This window comes from Bubalus bubalis, chromosome 1 (assembly GCF_019923935.1).
Source record: "Bubalus bubalis isolate 160015118507 breed Murrah chromosome 1, NDDB_SH_1, whole genome shotgun sequence".
NCBI classification, from domain to species: Eukaryota; Metazoa; Chordata; class Mammalia; order Artiodactyla; family Bovidae; genus Bubalus; species Bubalus bubalis.
Genome location: NC_059157.1, coordinates 196,030,703 through 196,045,836, shown reverse-complemented (window position 1 = coordinate 196,045,836; position 15,134 = coordinate 196,030,703). Strand labels below are relative to the sequence as shown.

The 15,134-nt window shown below is 47.3% G+C and overlaps 1 protein-coding gene and 1 pseudogene across 1 annotated transcript in view; both read right to left on the bottom strand.

The window, feature by feature from the left end:
- The window catches only part of ETS2 (ETS proto-oncogene 2, transcription factor), a gene marked incomplete in the record, with an annotated part of 11,625 nt that extends 11,279 nt beyond the window's left edge, over positions 1 to 346 (bottom strand). Inside the window, 1 exon segment of the mRNA XM_045166780.1 lies at positions 253 to 346.
- Positions 347 to 13,701: 13,355 nt separating this feature from the next.
- Positions 13,702 to 13,824, bottom strand: LOC112587431 (annotated as a pseudogene).
- Between the last annotated feature and the right edge of the window lie 1,310 nt (positions 13,825 to 15,134).

Here is a 15,134-nt window from a genome sequence, read left to right as displayed (position 1 = left end):
CCCCCAAAGCCACTCGGCACCTGGGGAACAAGAACCCCAAGCGGACCGATCCTGGGCGCGCGACCCCAGAATCCCACGAATAGTCGCCACCCTGCCTGGACCCCGGCTGCGCCCCGGGGATCTGGGGCGCCACTCGCGTCCCCAACTCAGTTCCTGGGTTCCCCGGGAGAGAAGCGGGCGCCGCAGGGCGCTCCCCGCCCGCCGACCCCCGCCGGACCCCGGCCACCCCACCCGGCCCGACCCCGCTCTTACCGCGCCGCTTCGGTCAGGGCCGCCCGGGGATCGGGGCCCGGGCTTCCTCGGTGCGCGCCGGGGAGCGCGGGGGCGCGGGCGCGCGAGTGGGGCGCTCGGGGAAGCCGGGGGCGGCGGTCGGGCTCGAGGCGCTCGGGGAGGCCGGGGCGGACCGGGGACGGCAGGCGGGCTCCGGGAGATCCGGGAGGCCTGGGCGGGCCGGGGACGGCGGGCCGGCTCGCGGCGATCGGGGCGATCCGGGCTGTGGCTGCACCGCGCTCCGCGCCGCCGCCGGAGGAAGTAACCGGCCGGTCCCCTCCGCCGCGCGCTCTTCTGGAGCTGGGGTATCGGGGGGGAGGAGGGAGGAGGGAGGAGGGAGGGGACTTCGGGACAAGGAGGAGGGGCGGAGGGGGAGGGGAGAGAGGAGGAGGGGCGGCGGAGGGGGCCAGGCGGGGAGCCTGCGCGCGGAGAGGAGGGGCGGAGGGGAGGGGAGGAGCACGGAGCCGGAGGCGGAGCCGGACCTGCCCGGTCGGACCTCGCCCGGCGCCTGCTGTAGCTCGGCGGCCGCTCGCGCTGGGCCGCTGCGGACCTGGGCCTCCGACGTCCGGCGCCCCGGGAGCTCAGGAAGAATCTTTCTTTTATTTCTTTCTTTCCCGGGTCCTCTGCTTTAACCCCCAAAGGTGCCCTGGCAGAACCGGAGTAGCTAGCTACCGCCGGTGCCACCGAGTGGCCGCGGGGCTTGGTCCACCGGGGGACTCATTGTGGCCCCATTCTTGGACATGCTTATGGACTTAAGATTTCCGATCGTTTTTATTCCGAGCGTTCTGTCGTGAAAACACGCAGAAATGACAAAGGTACCCTCGGTCTGTCACGAAGTCCCCTGCTCCGGAAAGCCGCTCCCCTCGCCCCAATCCTGCAGCCTCCACGTGAGTGGCGCCCCTAGAGTTGAGCGGTGCCTTGGTGATAACCAGCCTTGGCTGAGCTTCCCTGGGTTGTGCTAAGTGGCTTCAGTCGTGCAGACTCTTGGCGACCCCCTGGACTGTAGCCCGACAGGCTCCTCTGTCCATGGAATACTCCAGGCAAGAACACTGGAGTGCGTAGTCATTTCCTCCTCCAGGGGATCTTTGAACCCAGGGATTGAACCGGCATCTCTTACATCTCTTGCGTGGGCAAGCGGGTTCTTTACCTCTAGCGCCTGGGCTAATCCTCCGTGATAATTCTCCAAGGCCTCATTGTCCTCGCTTTATATATGAGAGAATCGACCCTTAGGGCAAATAACTTGCCCAGTCAGAAAACATACAGATGGGAAATTCAGGGTTGAAACTCCAGTTTATCTGACTTCCAACTATGGTCAAAACTGTGACCGGTACCTCCTGTTTCCATTTTTAGCAGGAAATACTTGAATCTCTGGCTAGAAATGTGCACATTTCCTATTCAGATTCAGATCAGCTTCTCAATATTTTGGTGGAAGATTTAGTTTCCCAAAGGTGGGTGTAGAATAAAATAGCTCAGCTTAGGCAAGGCCAGGGACTGGAAGTTGGTGCATCTCAGAGACCACAGTGCTGTGAAAGGAGAGGGAAATGGGCCTCACTTCTCTGTTGCCAAGGTTCCCGGTTTCCATGGCAACCCTGAACCCAGGAGTTGTTCAGATAATTGAGATAGTATTGCACCTTAATGTTTTCAGGTACCTGAGGCTCTCCAGGACTCACCATAGCATAGGTCAGAGGCCGGGTCTATACAGCTCAAACCACCAGGAGCAGAAACGGTTGATCGTTCCAGCAGATTGAACGGATTCTAATGGCTTCTCTGTGTACATTCAGGCCTGGATCAGAAATCGCAGATAGATAGATCAGGAAGGAATTTCATAAGTGGGATACAGATCCATAGTAAGTTACCATGGAGACATGAAGAGTATGCTATCTTTTTTTTTCTTTAACTGTACCAGAAAATACTCATTCAGGCTGCAGTTTCAGCTAACAGAGGGACTTTCCCTCTAGGCTACTGAAAGCATCTGAGAAACTTGGAAAAGATAGCCATTAGGTCAAGTTCAGTTGCCCGGAGTGGGGCTGCCTTGTCCTGTATACATGGGTATCAGTGCTAGGTGACCAGGGGCCCCCTGGGCCCCTGAGACCCAGTGATCTTTGGGAAGACATCTTTCTTCCTTGAAGAGCTCAGAGAGGAGGGGCGTTTCCAGCACATCAGAGCAGAAAGACATCAAAAGAAGGGTCACAGGATTTTGAAGACAGTCCGCTCATGACAACCAGCTTTCCCTGTGCTCTAACTGGCTAAACCTTGGGGGGATTCTCAGCTGTATAGAACCAAGGGTGATTATGCCAGCCTAGGCTGTGATGGGAGCTCAACACAGAGCCAAATTTGCAAATTTGTCCATCACCTGGTAGAGAGAGGTTCAAAATGATATAGCTATTACATGTCTTTTTCCAAGCTCCCCTCTGTGAGCATTTTATGAAAAATCCTTTAAAATATATACATCAATATATGAAAAAAATCATTCCTACCCTCTCGGATATAAATGCATGAAAACTTATAGAAAATAATCTAGCCAGGGGCGTAAGTGCAGAGCTGGAAAAAGTACAGCAGCTGAAAGAGAGAGGAAGCTCAGGGTACCCACAACTTGGACTCTTGACTCCCACCCAGACTTCTGCCACTCCCTGCTCCTCTCCCCAGGAGCCCTGGGCTCAGCTAAGCAGCGCCCTTACCCTGGGTCCTACGCAGTAACTAACCCCCTCTATGCTTGGCTGGGTCACCGGCCCATAATCAAATGGGGCCGTACCGGGGTTCCTAACATTTTTTACCTTCCTGTTATTTGTTGGTTTCCTAGTTACTCAGCAGAACTAAAACCCGGCATGGCTGCAGCCTGTGATTATTCATTGACTATTATGGCTTGATTCACAAGGAACATCGGGTTTTCCAGTGAATTAAACCCAATAAAAGTATGACCCTTGGGCTTCAAGATCAAAAGTCGAAGATGTTAGAAGGAAATTAAAAGTTGGGGCATGCATGGGCTGAAATGACCAGACACACCATGTCAAGCTGAGTGTAGGAGTAGCCTTAACTCTTCCCTTAAGAAAGAAGGAAGCTCATCGAAGAGAGGAAGAAAGAGGAATTATAGCAGAATTAATGCATTATAAGTACTAAATTTCCAGAGAGTAAAATGCACATAGAGTTCTTTAGAATCCAGATGTAATTATTAAAAATGATTAGCTTACCTAGTCATCCTGTAAAAACTACCACAACAAAAATGGTTCCTTAGAAACATGTCTATATTTACCTTGAAATCTTAATCAATAGGCCGTATACAGTTTGAAGCGGTTTCCAGCTGCAACAGACATCATATGGTCTGAGGTATATCATTTATTCATTCAGCAAACACAGTGTCAGCTGCCGAGAAGACAGATGAATAAAGGCTTAGTCCCTGCTCTTGGAGAAGTAAAAATAAAGTCCACAGTTCTGCAAATACCATACACAAATGCGAGACTTTGGAAATCCTAGAAGGGGATAGGCAGTGGAGGAGAAAATGCACTTAGATATAATTTAATTCATTCATTCACCTTGTGGATAAAGGTCTGTCTAGTTAAAGCTGTGTTTTTTCAGTAGTTATGTATGGATGTGAGAGTTGGATCATAAAGAAGGCTGAGCATCAAAGAATTGATGCTTTCAAACTGTGGTATTGAAGAAAACTCTTGAGAATCCCTTGGACTACAAGGAGATCCAGGTCCATCCTAAAGGAAATCAACCCTGAATATTCATTGGAAGGACTGATATTGAAACTGAAGCTCCAACACTTTGGCCACTTGATATGAAGAGCCAACTCATTTGAAAAGACCCTGATGCTGGGAAAGATTGAGGGCAGGAGGAAAAGGGGATGACAGAGGATTAGATGATTGGATGGCATCACTGACTCAATGGGCATGAGTTTGAGCAAACTCTGGGGGATTGTGAAGGACAGGGAGGCCTGGTGTGCTGTAGACGAAGGGGTTGCAAAGAGTCAGACACGATTGAGTAACTGAAAAAAATTCATTCATATTCTACCACCTATGTTTCCTTTACTGACCATTCACCTTGCAGTCACTGGGTCATGTCTGGCAGGAGTTATTCTACTGATACATGTTAGGGTCAAGGAACAGATGAGGACTTCCTGGTGTTTCAGTGGTTAAGAGTCCACCTGCCAATGAAGTGGACATGGGTTCCATCCCTGGTCTCTGAAGATTCCATATCCTGTGGAGCAACTAAGCCCACACGCCTCAACTACTGAGCATGCACTCTGCAACAGAAGCCACAGCACTGAGAAGTCCTTGAACCGAAACTAGGGTAGCCCCTGCTTGCTGCAACTAGAAAAATCCTGTGAAAAGCACCGAAGACTCAGCACAGCCAAAAATAAATGAAAAACAACTTTAAAAAGGAACAAATGAAATTTAATTTTAAAGCACCCCCATCTCCCTTCACCTCACACAGCAGATAGGCACACAATGCATACACCATGCAGTTGCCCTCTACTCATGCCCATCTGCTGTCAGAGGTTCCCAGAATCCAGGCCAACTGGGGGTGATCCAGCACCCTTGCAGCACCACTCGACCCCCCCAGACTGGTTCCACACTACTCGAGAGCAGGTAGTTTGGTTCTATACTTCTCTTTAAGATTCCTCAAAACAACCAACATGCGACTATGGAAGGTCAAAAACTGCCCCTAATGTCCTGTGTTAATTTCATCTGCTTTTGGCAGCCTCATTCAGTTCAGCTCAGTTGCTCAGTCCTGTTCGACTCTTTGCAACCTCATGGACCACAGCAGACCAGGCCTCCCTGTCCATTGCCAACTCCTAGAGTTTACCCAAACACATGTCCATCAAGTCAGTGATGCCATCCAACCATCTCATCCTCTGTCATCCCCTTCTCCTCCTGCCTGCAATCTTTCCCAGCATCAGGGTCTTTTCAAATGAGTCAGCTCTTCCAATCAGGTGGCCAAAGTATTGGAGTTTCAGCTTCAGCATCAGTCCTTCCAATGAACACCCAGGACTGATCTCCTTTAGGATGGACTGGTTGGATCTCCTTGCAGTCCAAGGGACTCTCAAGAGTCTCCTCCAACACCACAGTTCAAAAGCATCAATTCTTTGGTGCTCAGCTTTCTTTATAGTCCAACTCTCACATCCATACATGACTACTGGAAAAACCATAGCCTTGACTAGATGGACCTTTGTTGGCAAAGTAATGTCTCTGCTCTTTAATACGTTGTCTAGGTGGGTCATAACTTTCCTTCCAAGGAGTAAGCGTCATTTAATTTCATGGCTGCAGTCACCATCTGCAGTGATTTTGGAGCCCAAAAACTGGTCCTTTGTGATTGATCCCTGTGGGCATGAAGGCAGGACAACTAGATAGAGCAAGCCCGTGATCTTATCCTTTGATGGGCCAGTCTCCCTGGGGTCCAATCCCAGCTCAGCCTTTCATTAGCTATCCAGCTGCGACTCTGGTAAGCTACATAAACTGTCTGGGCCTCAGTTTCCTTTTCCATCATTTGCATAATAGCCATGCTTTTCTCCTAGGGCCGCTGGACGATTAAGTGAGTTCAAGTTTCTGAAACTCTTAGAACAATGCCTGGCACGTACAGGTTGTGGCAAACAAGCCAGAGCTCTCCTGACCCTGCAAGGGTTGATCCCACCATCCCCTTCAGCCACGTCTAATGACCACCCAGTTCTACACTCTAAGCAGGATCTTGACTCACAGCAAGGAATAAGATCAAGGCCAATGCCGTCCATAGGCGTACATGGTTTCACTGTAATTCTCTGGCCTTTGGTAGCAGGATATCAAGGAATAAACACTGAATTTTAAAATTGGAAAAAAAATGAGAGTTAATAAGTGAGACCAACTTCTGTTTTTATAAGAAATCTAAAGCCTACTGAGGATCAATTTCTTACTGTTGGTCATAAGACTATTTCCTGGTGGACCTGGGGCCCCAGTCCAGGCCAGCTGCCCCCCATGCCTCCCTGATGCAGTCATATTTCCTTTTAAGGCAGTGCTCTCAGAGTATATGAGCCGCCTTCAAAATCTACTGTGATATTAAGCTGCATGATGACAGGCTCTAGGCAAGTCTGAACAACAAAAATAGTAAGAGGGACCCGTTGTATTCTGAAGAATTGATAATCCCTAAATAAATGTGTCTGCAATGTGAGTCAGATCTGAGGAGATATAGGATTTCAGAGGTGTGCGTGTGTGTTCTGAATCACAAAATGATTCCCACAGTACATGCTGGACTGAATGATGCTTTGAGCACCAGCATGACTATTTATCTTGCAAACTGGACACCGAGCTGCTAGTCTTCACACAAACGAAGAGTTAGTCACTGCTGCACCCGCCAGTCCAGCCAGTGATTAAGGAAGGCTAATTCACATTGCCGCTTTTGGTGACAACATAAAACCTGGATTAGCATTGTAAAGCCCAGGAATGTGACAGAAGCAACACGTGAATAATCATTAAAACCGGGTATTTATGTTATGTCCATTTGAAACTGCTCCCCTCAGGCTGGGACTCGAACCCAGTCAAAGCCCAGATTAGGATTTGAACCCCTTTCGTTGAGATCACACACCTGGTCCCAGGACTTCATGAGGCTCAGGTTCTTTTTATGTTCTTTATGTTCTTCAGGTTCTTTATGCACAGAAGGAATTCCGTGAAAGCCAAAGTGATAGGTAAGAAGTGAATTTATTGAGAGAGATACACATTCCATAGACAGAATTCGGTCCATCTAAAAGGCAAAAATAGCCCCCGGAGAAACACATTCCACAGAGTGTGGGCCATCTCAGAAGGCCAGAGGCTCTGAGATATGGGGTGGTTAGTTCTATGAGCTGGGAAATTTCATAGGCTAATGAGCGGGAGGATTGTTCCAACTAGTTCGGAGAAGGAGTGGAGATTTCCAGGAATTGGGCCACGGCCCACTTTTTGGCCTTTTATGATCAGCCGTGGAACTGTTAGGGCACCTGTGGGTGTGTCATTTAGCTTATGGTAATGTATTATCTTCCCTGGTGGCTCAAATGGTAAAGAACCTCCTATAATGCAGAAGAGTTGGGTTGGGAAGATTCCCCTGGAGAAGGAAATGGCAACCCACTCCAGTACTCTTGCTTGGCAAGTCCCATGGACAGAGGAGCCAGGTGGTCTACAGTCCATGGGGTCACAAAGTGTCAGACACAACTTGGCAACTAAACAGCAGCAGTGTATTACAATGAGCGTGTATAAGGCTCAGGGTCTGCTGGAAGTTGAGCCTTCCTCTGTCTTGGACCTAGATGATTCTAACCAGTTTATGTCATATCCTCTACTGGGATGTCATTCTTTTAAAGGCTGTGCCCCCTCCCTCCCTCTTGTTTCACGTTCTTTTGACATTTGGCTTTCCAATTGCTGCAAGACATTTTCCCTCGTTTCTTTACTTTTATGAATTCCAGTGTCTATGTCTATTTCAGACCCATGGAGTTGCTAGTGTCTCTGGTTTATAGTCATTATGTAAATCACCTCTTCTCATTGCAGCTAATGCTGGATTTACCTCTCAGTGCCAGACTTGTCACCTCGAACTTGCCTCTTTGTTTCTGGTTGAGGGTGAAGAGGAGAGACCACACAACACTCTCAGCTGTCAAGGGGAAGAACCCCAGGACTCATCTTCTGGAAGGTTCTCACAGAACTCTACAGGGGGTGCCCCAGCTCTCTGAGCAAAGAAACAGTCCTGTATTTGCCCCCTTATTAAAACAAAGCAGAGATGACTCGCAGGGACACACCCCTTCCCCACCTCCCACTTTGGAGAAGGAGTGGAGATTTCCAGGAATTGGGCCACTGCCCACTTTTTGGCCTTTTATGATCAGGCTTGGAACTGTTAGGGCACCTGTGGGTGTATCATTTCCATTTACACGTGGAAAAAGGGACAATGAGGGGACCAGGTCCCAGTTGCCATCATGAAATTCTTTATACTTAAAAATTTTTACATTTTTTAAAAAATTACATTTTCATTTATTTATTTTTTTGGTCACGTGCTGAGAACTGTGGGATCTTAGTTCTCTCACCAGGGATTGAACCTGTGGTCTCATCTGTGAAAATGCAAAATCCTAACCACTGGATTGCCAGGGAATTCTCTTAATAATATATAAGAGGCTCTTTTCCATTTTGTAGCTGCTGCTGCTGTTAAGTTGCTTTAGTCATGTTCAACTCTGCTACCTCATAGACGGCAGCCCACCAGGCTCCCCCGTCCCTGGGATTCTCCAGGCAAGAACACTGGAGTGGGTTGCCATTTCCTTCTCCAATGCATGAAAGTGAAAAGTGAAAGTGAAGTCGCTCAGTCGTGTCTGACTCTTAGCAACCCCATGGACTGCAGCCTACCAAGCTCCTCCGTCCATGGGATTTCCCAGGCAAGAGTACTGGAGTGGGTTGCCATTCCCTTCTCCCTCCATTTTGCAGAAGGCTCTGCAAATTATGTAGTCAGTCCCTGGTGAGACATTTTTCCCATGACTTTCCCCACATGCAGGGAGCCAGAGGGCACTTCTATCATACAGAACACACAGCAGACAGGTGGCCATCAGCCCCCTGCTCCCAAGGCAGCAGGTAAGAGCCTCTGTGTCAGTCTGACTTGGTCTTTTCAAACTACATACTACACAAACTCACTTAAACACCTGTATTGTGATATAATCCACATACTGCAAAATTAACCCATGTAAAATCCTAGAATGTGAAGTCAAGTGTGCCTTAGAAAGCATCAATATGAACACAGCTAGTGGAGGTGATGGAATTCCAGTTGAGCTATTTCAAACCCTGAAAGATGATGCTGTGAAAGTGCTGCACTCAATATGCCAGTAAATTTGGAAAACTCAGCAGTGGCCACTGGATTGGAAAAGGTCAGTTTTCATTCCAATCCCAAAGAAAGTCAATGCCAAATAATGCTCAAACTACCACACAACTGCACTCATCTCAAATTAGATCAGATCAGATCAGTCACTCAGTTGTGTCCAACTCTTTGCAACCCCATGAATCGCAGCATGCCAGGCCTCCCTGTCCATCACCAACTCCCAGAGTTCACCCAGACTCACATCCATCGAGTCAGTGATGCCATCCAGCCATCTCATCCTCTGTCGTCCCCTTCTCCTCCTGCCCCCAATCCCTCCCAGCATCAGAGGCTTTTCCAATGAGTCAACTCTTCACATGAGGTGGCCAAAGTACTGGAGTTTCAGCTTTAGCATCATTCCTTCCAAAGAAATCCCAGGGCTGATCTCCTTCAGAATGGACTGGTTGGATCTCCTTGCAGTCCAGGGGAACTCTCAAGAGTCTTCTCCAACACCACAGTTCAAAACCATCAATTCTTTGGCGCTCAGCCTTCTTCACAGTCCAACTCTCACATCCATACATGACCACAGGAAAAACCATAGCCTTGACTAGACGAACCTTTGTTGGCAAAGTAATGTGTCTGCTTTTCAATATGCTATCTAGGTTGGTCATAACTTTCCTTCCAAGGAATAAGCATCTTTTAATTTCATGGCTGCAGTCACCATCTGCAGTGATTTTGGAGCCCCAAAATATAAAGTCTGACACTGTTTCCACTGTTTCCCCATCTATTTCCCATGAAGTGGTGGGACAGGATGCCATGATCTTCGTTTTCTGAATGTTGAGCTTTAAGCCAGCTTTTTCACTCTCCACTTTCACTTTCATCAAGAGGCTTTGTAGTTCCTCTTCACTCTCTGCCATAAGGGTGGTGTCATCTGCATATCTGAGGTTATTGATATTTCTCCCAGAAATCTTGATTCCAGCTTGTTTTTCTTCCGGTCCAGAGTTTCTCATGATGTACTCTGCATATAAGTTAAATAAACAGGGTGGCAATATACAGCCTTGACGAACTCCTTTTCCTATTTGGAACCAGTCTGTTGTTCCATGTCCAGTTCTAACTGTTGCTTCCTGACCTGCATACAGATTTCTCAAGAGGCAGATCAGATGGTCTGGTATTCCCATCTCTTTCAGAATTTTCCACAGTTTATTGTGATCCACACAGTCAAAGGCTTTGGCGTAGTCAATAAAGCAGAAATAGATGTTTTTCTGGAACTCTCTTGCTTTTTCCATGATCCAGCAGATGTTGGCAATTTGATCTCTGGTTCCTCTGCCTTTTCTAAAACACATAGTAAAGTAATGCTCAAAATTCTCCAAGCCAGGCTTCAGCAATATGTGAACCATGAACTTCCAGATGTTCAAGCTGGTTTTAGTAAAGGCAGAGGAACCAGAGATCAAATTGCCAACATCCGCTGAATCATGGAAAAAGCAAGAGAGTTCCAGAAAAACATCTATTTCTGCTTTATTGACTACGCCAAAGCCTTTGATTGTGTGGATCACAATAAACTGTGGAAAATTCTGAAAGAGATGGGAATACCAGACCATCTGACCTACCTCTTGAGAAATCTGTATGCAGGTCAGGAAGCAACAGTTAGAACTGGACATGGAACAACAGACTGGTTCCAAATAGGAAAAGGAGTTCGTCAAGGCTGTATATTGCCACCCTGCTTATTTAACTTATATGCAGAGTACATCATGAGAAACTCTGGACCGGAAGAAAAACAAGCTGGAATCAAGATTTCTGGGAGAAATCTCATTAACCTCAGATATGCAGATGACACCACCCTTATGGTAGAGAGTGAAGAGGAACTACAAAGCCTCTTGATGAAAGTGAAAGTGGAGAGTGAAAAGTTGGCTTAAAGCTCAACATTCAGAAAACGAAGATCATGGCATCCTGTCCCATCACTTTATGGGAAATACATGGGGAGACAGTAGAAACAGCGTCAGACTTTATTTTTGGGGGCTCCAAAATCACTGCAGATGATGACTGCAGCCATGAAATTAAAAGATGCTTATTCCTTGGAAGAAAAGTTATGACCAACCTAGATAGCATATTGAAAAGCAGAGACATTACTTTGCCAACAAAAGTCCATCTGGTCAAGGCTATGGTTTTTCCAGTGGTCATGTATGGATGTGAGAGTTGGACTGTGAAGAAAGCTGAGCGCCAAAGAATTGATGGTTTTGAACTGTGGTGTTGGAGAAGACTCTTGAGAGTCCCTTGGACTGCAAGGAGATCCAACCAGTCCATTCTGAAGGAGATCAGCCCTGGGATTTCTTTGGAGGGAGTGATGCTGAAGCTGAAACTCCAGTACTTTGGCCACCTCATTCGAAGAGTTGACTCATTGGAAAAGACTCTGATGCTGGGAGGGATTGGGGGCAGGAGGAGAAGGGGACGACAGAGGATGAGATGGTTGGATGGCATCACTGACCTGATGGACATGAGTCTCAGTGAACTCCGGAGTTGGTGATGGACAGGCAGGTCTGGCGTGCTGCGATTCATGGGGTTGCAAAGAGTCGGACACGACTGAGTGACTGAACTGAACTGAACTGAAAGCGTATGGTCAGTGGTTCTAGAAATATTCACAAATATGTGCAGTTGTCACCCCAGTCACGTTTAAGACATTTTAATCACCTCAGAAAGAAGCTCTGTTTCCATTAGCCGTCACCCCATCAGCCCTTCTCTCCCCTGCTAGCCCTGTGTAATCACTGATCTGCTTTCTGCCTGCCTATTCTATGCTTTTCCCATGAACAGAAGTGTACCATTTTTTGTTTTGTTGTTCAGTCGCTCAGTCACTCTTTGTGATCCCTATGGACTGCAGCACACAAAGCTTCTCTGTCCTTAGCTATCTCCCAGAGTTTGCTCAAAACTCACGTCCATTGAATCTGTGATGCCATCCAACCATCTCACCCTCTGTGGTCCCCTTCTCCTCCTGCCCTCAATCTTTCCCAGCATCAGGGTTTACTAATGAGTCGGCTCTTCCCATCAGGTGGCCAAAGTATTGGAGCTTCAGCTTCAGCATCAGTCCTTCCAAAGAATATTCAGGGTTGATTTCCTTTAGGATTGACTAGTTTGATCTCCTTGCAGTCCAAGGGACTCTCAAGAGGCTTCCCCAACACCACAGTTTGAAAGCATCAGTTCTTCACCATTCAGCTTCTTCATGCTCCAACTCTCACATCCATCCACGACAACTGGAAAAACCATAACTTTGACTATATGAACCTTTGTCAGCAAAGTGATGATCTCTGCTTTTTAATACACTGTCTGGGTTTGTTGTAATAGCTTTTCTTCCAAGGAGCAAGCGTCTTTTGTGATTGGCTTCTCTCACTCAGCCTACTCTTCTCAAGGATCATCCAGGTTGTAACCTGTGTCAGCATTTCATTTTTCTTTATGACCCGTATATATTTTATTATACCAATTGTTTGGTTTCTGTTGGCAGCTATCTGTGAAACATCTGGCCTGTGATTGAGGCTTATAGCATCTTCAATGCCTAGAGAGGGCTGACCAGTGATGCTCTTTTCCTGGACCAGCCTGGGCAGCAGAGGAAGATGCAAAGCCAGTTGGGTAGGAGGTGCCCTGGGCTGTGCCAGACGGTCCGTCACAGGGCTGCGTTCAGGCCTCCTTTGTTCTTCTCCCACGGTGGCTGTCACGGCAGAGGGCCACCCTAGGAACAGCTGGGTCTTCCTCACTGGGGAGAGGAGAGGAGATCAATGAAGCCCTTCCCTCTCTGAGCTTCAACTCACTCGATAACAAGGGAGAAGAATATTTGAGGAATCTAGCTGCTTGTCTCTTGTACCTTTATTTTCACTTTGGTGTTTGTATAGAAAAAAGAGTGAACTATTTCCCTGAAAGAACCACCTGATCTGGTTTACTTAAAAAAAAAATTGACATTTTGCTTATCCATTCACTCACTCATTCCTTCCTTCATTCATTTCAGTTTTATTGAGGTACAATTGGCATAATTTGACATTTTATTTTGACAGGGAAGTAGGATTTGGTGGTAAGCGTGAGTGAGCAGGGGAAAGCACCAAGCTCTCATGAGTGCAGGCCCACCACTGGTCCAGGGGGCCATAATTAGGGATGTATTTGACCCCTCGTATCTTCCCTGGTGGCTCAGATGGTAAAGCATCTGCCTATAATGTGGGTAGATCCGGGTTCAATCCCTGGGTTGGGAAGATCCCCTGCAGAAGGAAATGGCAACCCACTTCTGTACTCTTGCCTGGAAAACTCCATGGACGGAGGAGCCTGGCAGGCTACAGTCCATGGGGTCACAAAGAGTCAGACACAACTGAGCGACTTCACTTTTCACTTTGGCCCCTCAGCCATCCGGGATGAGCCGCTTTTCTGCCACCATGTTTCAGATTCATCCACGTTAAACTTAGCAAATCCCCACTTCTTGGAGATGTGGACCTTCCATCAGCCAGGGAACTTGAACTTGGCCTTGCAGAGGGCCTCAGTCGGATGCTCCTTGTTCTGCAGCTTGGTGTGGATGGACTTTATGACTTGGCCATTGTGGACCCTGGCCACTGTGCCCTGGGCCTTTGCAAAGGCATCGCAGATACCTATCTGCAGCCTAGATTGAGGGCAGCAGGCCAGTCATGAATGTCCCCTGGAAAGGGCTGTTTCCAAGGTCCCTTAGGGCAACCCACACAGGCAACAGGCTGCATATACTACCTGACATTTGCAATCACTGCACACCAAGCCCCTATGGGGAATGGAGCATAGTTGGCTTGGCTGCAAATATAATTTGACATTTTAAAAATGATTTGTCAGTGTGACTTGCACATTTGAATACTTATTTCTAAAGGCTTTTAAACACTGTATTTGTTCTCAAAACAGCATCCAGAGGGATTCTGTTAAAACATCTGTCAGACCCTCTCTCCTCAGCTGAAGCCCTCCAGTGGCCCAGGGTGACTCAGAGGAAGAGCTTGAGGCCCTCCGATTTCCCCTCCCGACTCTGAGGCCTCCATCTCTCAGATGTCTCCTCTTGCCCCAGTCCTGCTGGTCCTCAGGGCACCAGCTGGCCTCCCCCAAACACCAGACAGGATCCTCTCTCTCCTGGGAAACCTCTTTCCACGTCTAAAATTTAATCCATTTTTCATCTAAGAGCCTGACTTTTTTTTTCCCTAAAGCCCTTGTCATTATGTAATTTTCCTTTGACATTTTTGTTTTTTACCCTGTTCACTCTCCCTGAATATTCATAGGAAGGACTGATACTAAAGCTGAAGCTCCAGTACTTTGGCCACCTGATGCAAAGAGCCAGCTCATTGGAAAAGACCCTGATGCTGGGAAAGATTGAGGGCAGGAGGAGAAGGGGACAACAGAGGATGAAATGGTTGGATGGCATTACTGACTCGAAGGACATGAGTCTGAGTAAACTCTGGGAGTTGATGATGGACAGGGAGGCCTGGCATGCTGCAGTCCATGGGGTCGCAGAGTTGGGCACGACTGAGTGATAGAACAACTCTTCTTCTCCCCTGCATGAATTCTATTTCAGCAGGGTGGGGTTGTACCCATTTCAGGCACTACTTTTCTGCAGAACAATTCCTAACATGGCACTCAATACATATTTGTTGGGTAAACGACACTCATGAATTCCAGGGAATTTTTGTCACCTTTCTGAGAAACAAGTATAATGTTAGTTTGTACGTATGGATGCAGCTGTTCCAAGTTTTGCCAATAAAAAGAGATAAATACATTATGTGAAGTATTTCATTTTTTAAAATTTTATTTTATATTGGAGTTTAGTTGATTTACAGTGTTGAGTTAGTTTCAGGTGTAACAGAAAAGTGATTCGTTTATATTGATATTAATACATATATATGTGTCTGTTCTTCTTCAAAGTTTTTTGGCATTTACATTATTACAGATTATTGAGTAGAGTTCCCTGTGCTGTACAGTAGGCCGTTGTTGGCTCTGTTGTAAATGCAGTAGTGTGTAGGCGTTAATCCCAAACTTCTAATTTATCCTTCCCATGCCCCATCTTTCCTCTGTTGGTAAGCCTAAGTTTCTTTTTGAAGTCTGCAAGTCTGTTTCTGTTATGTAAATAA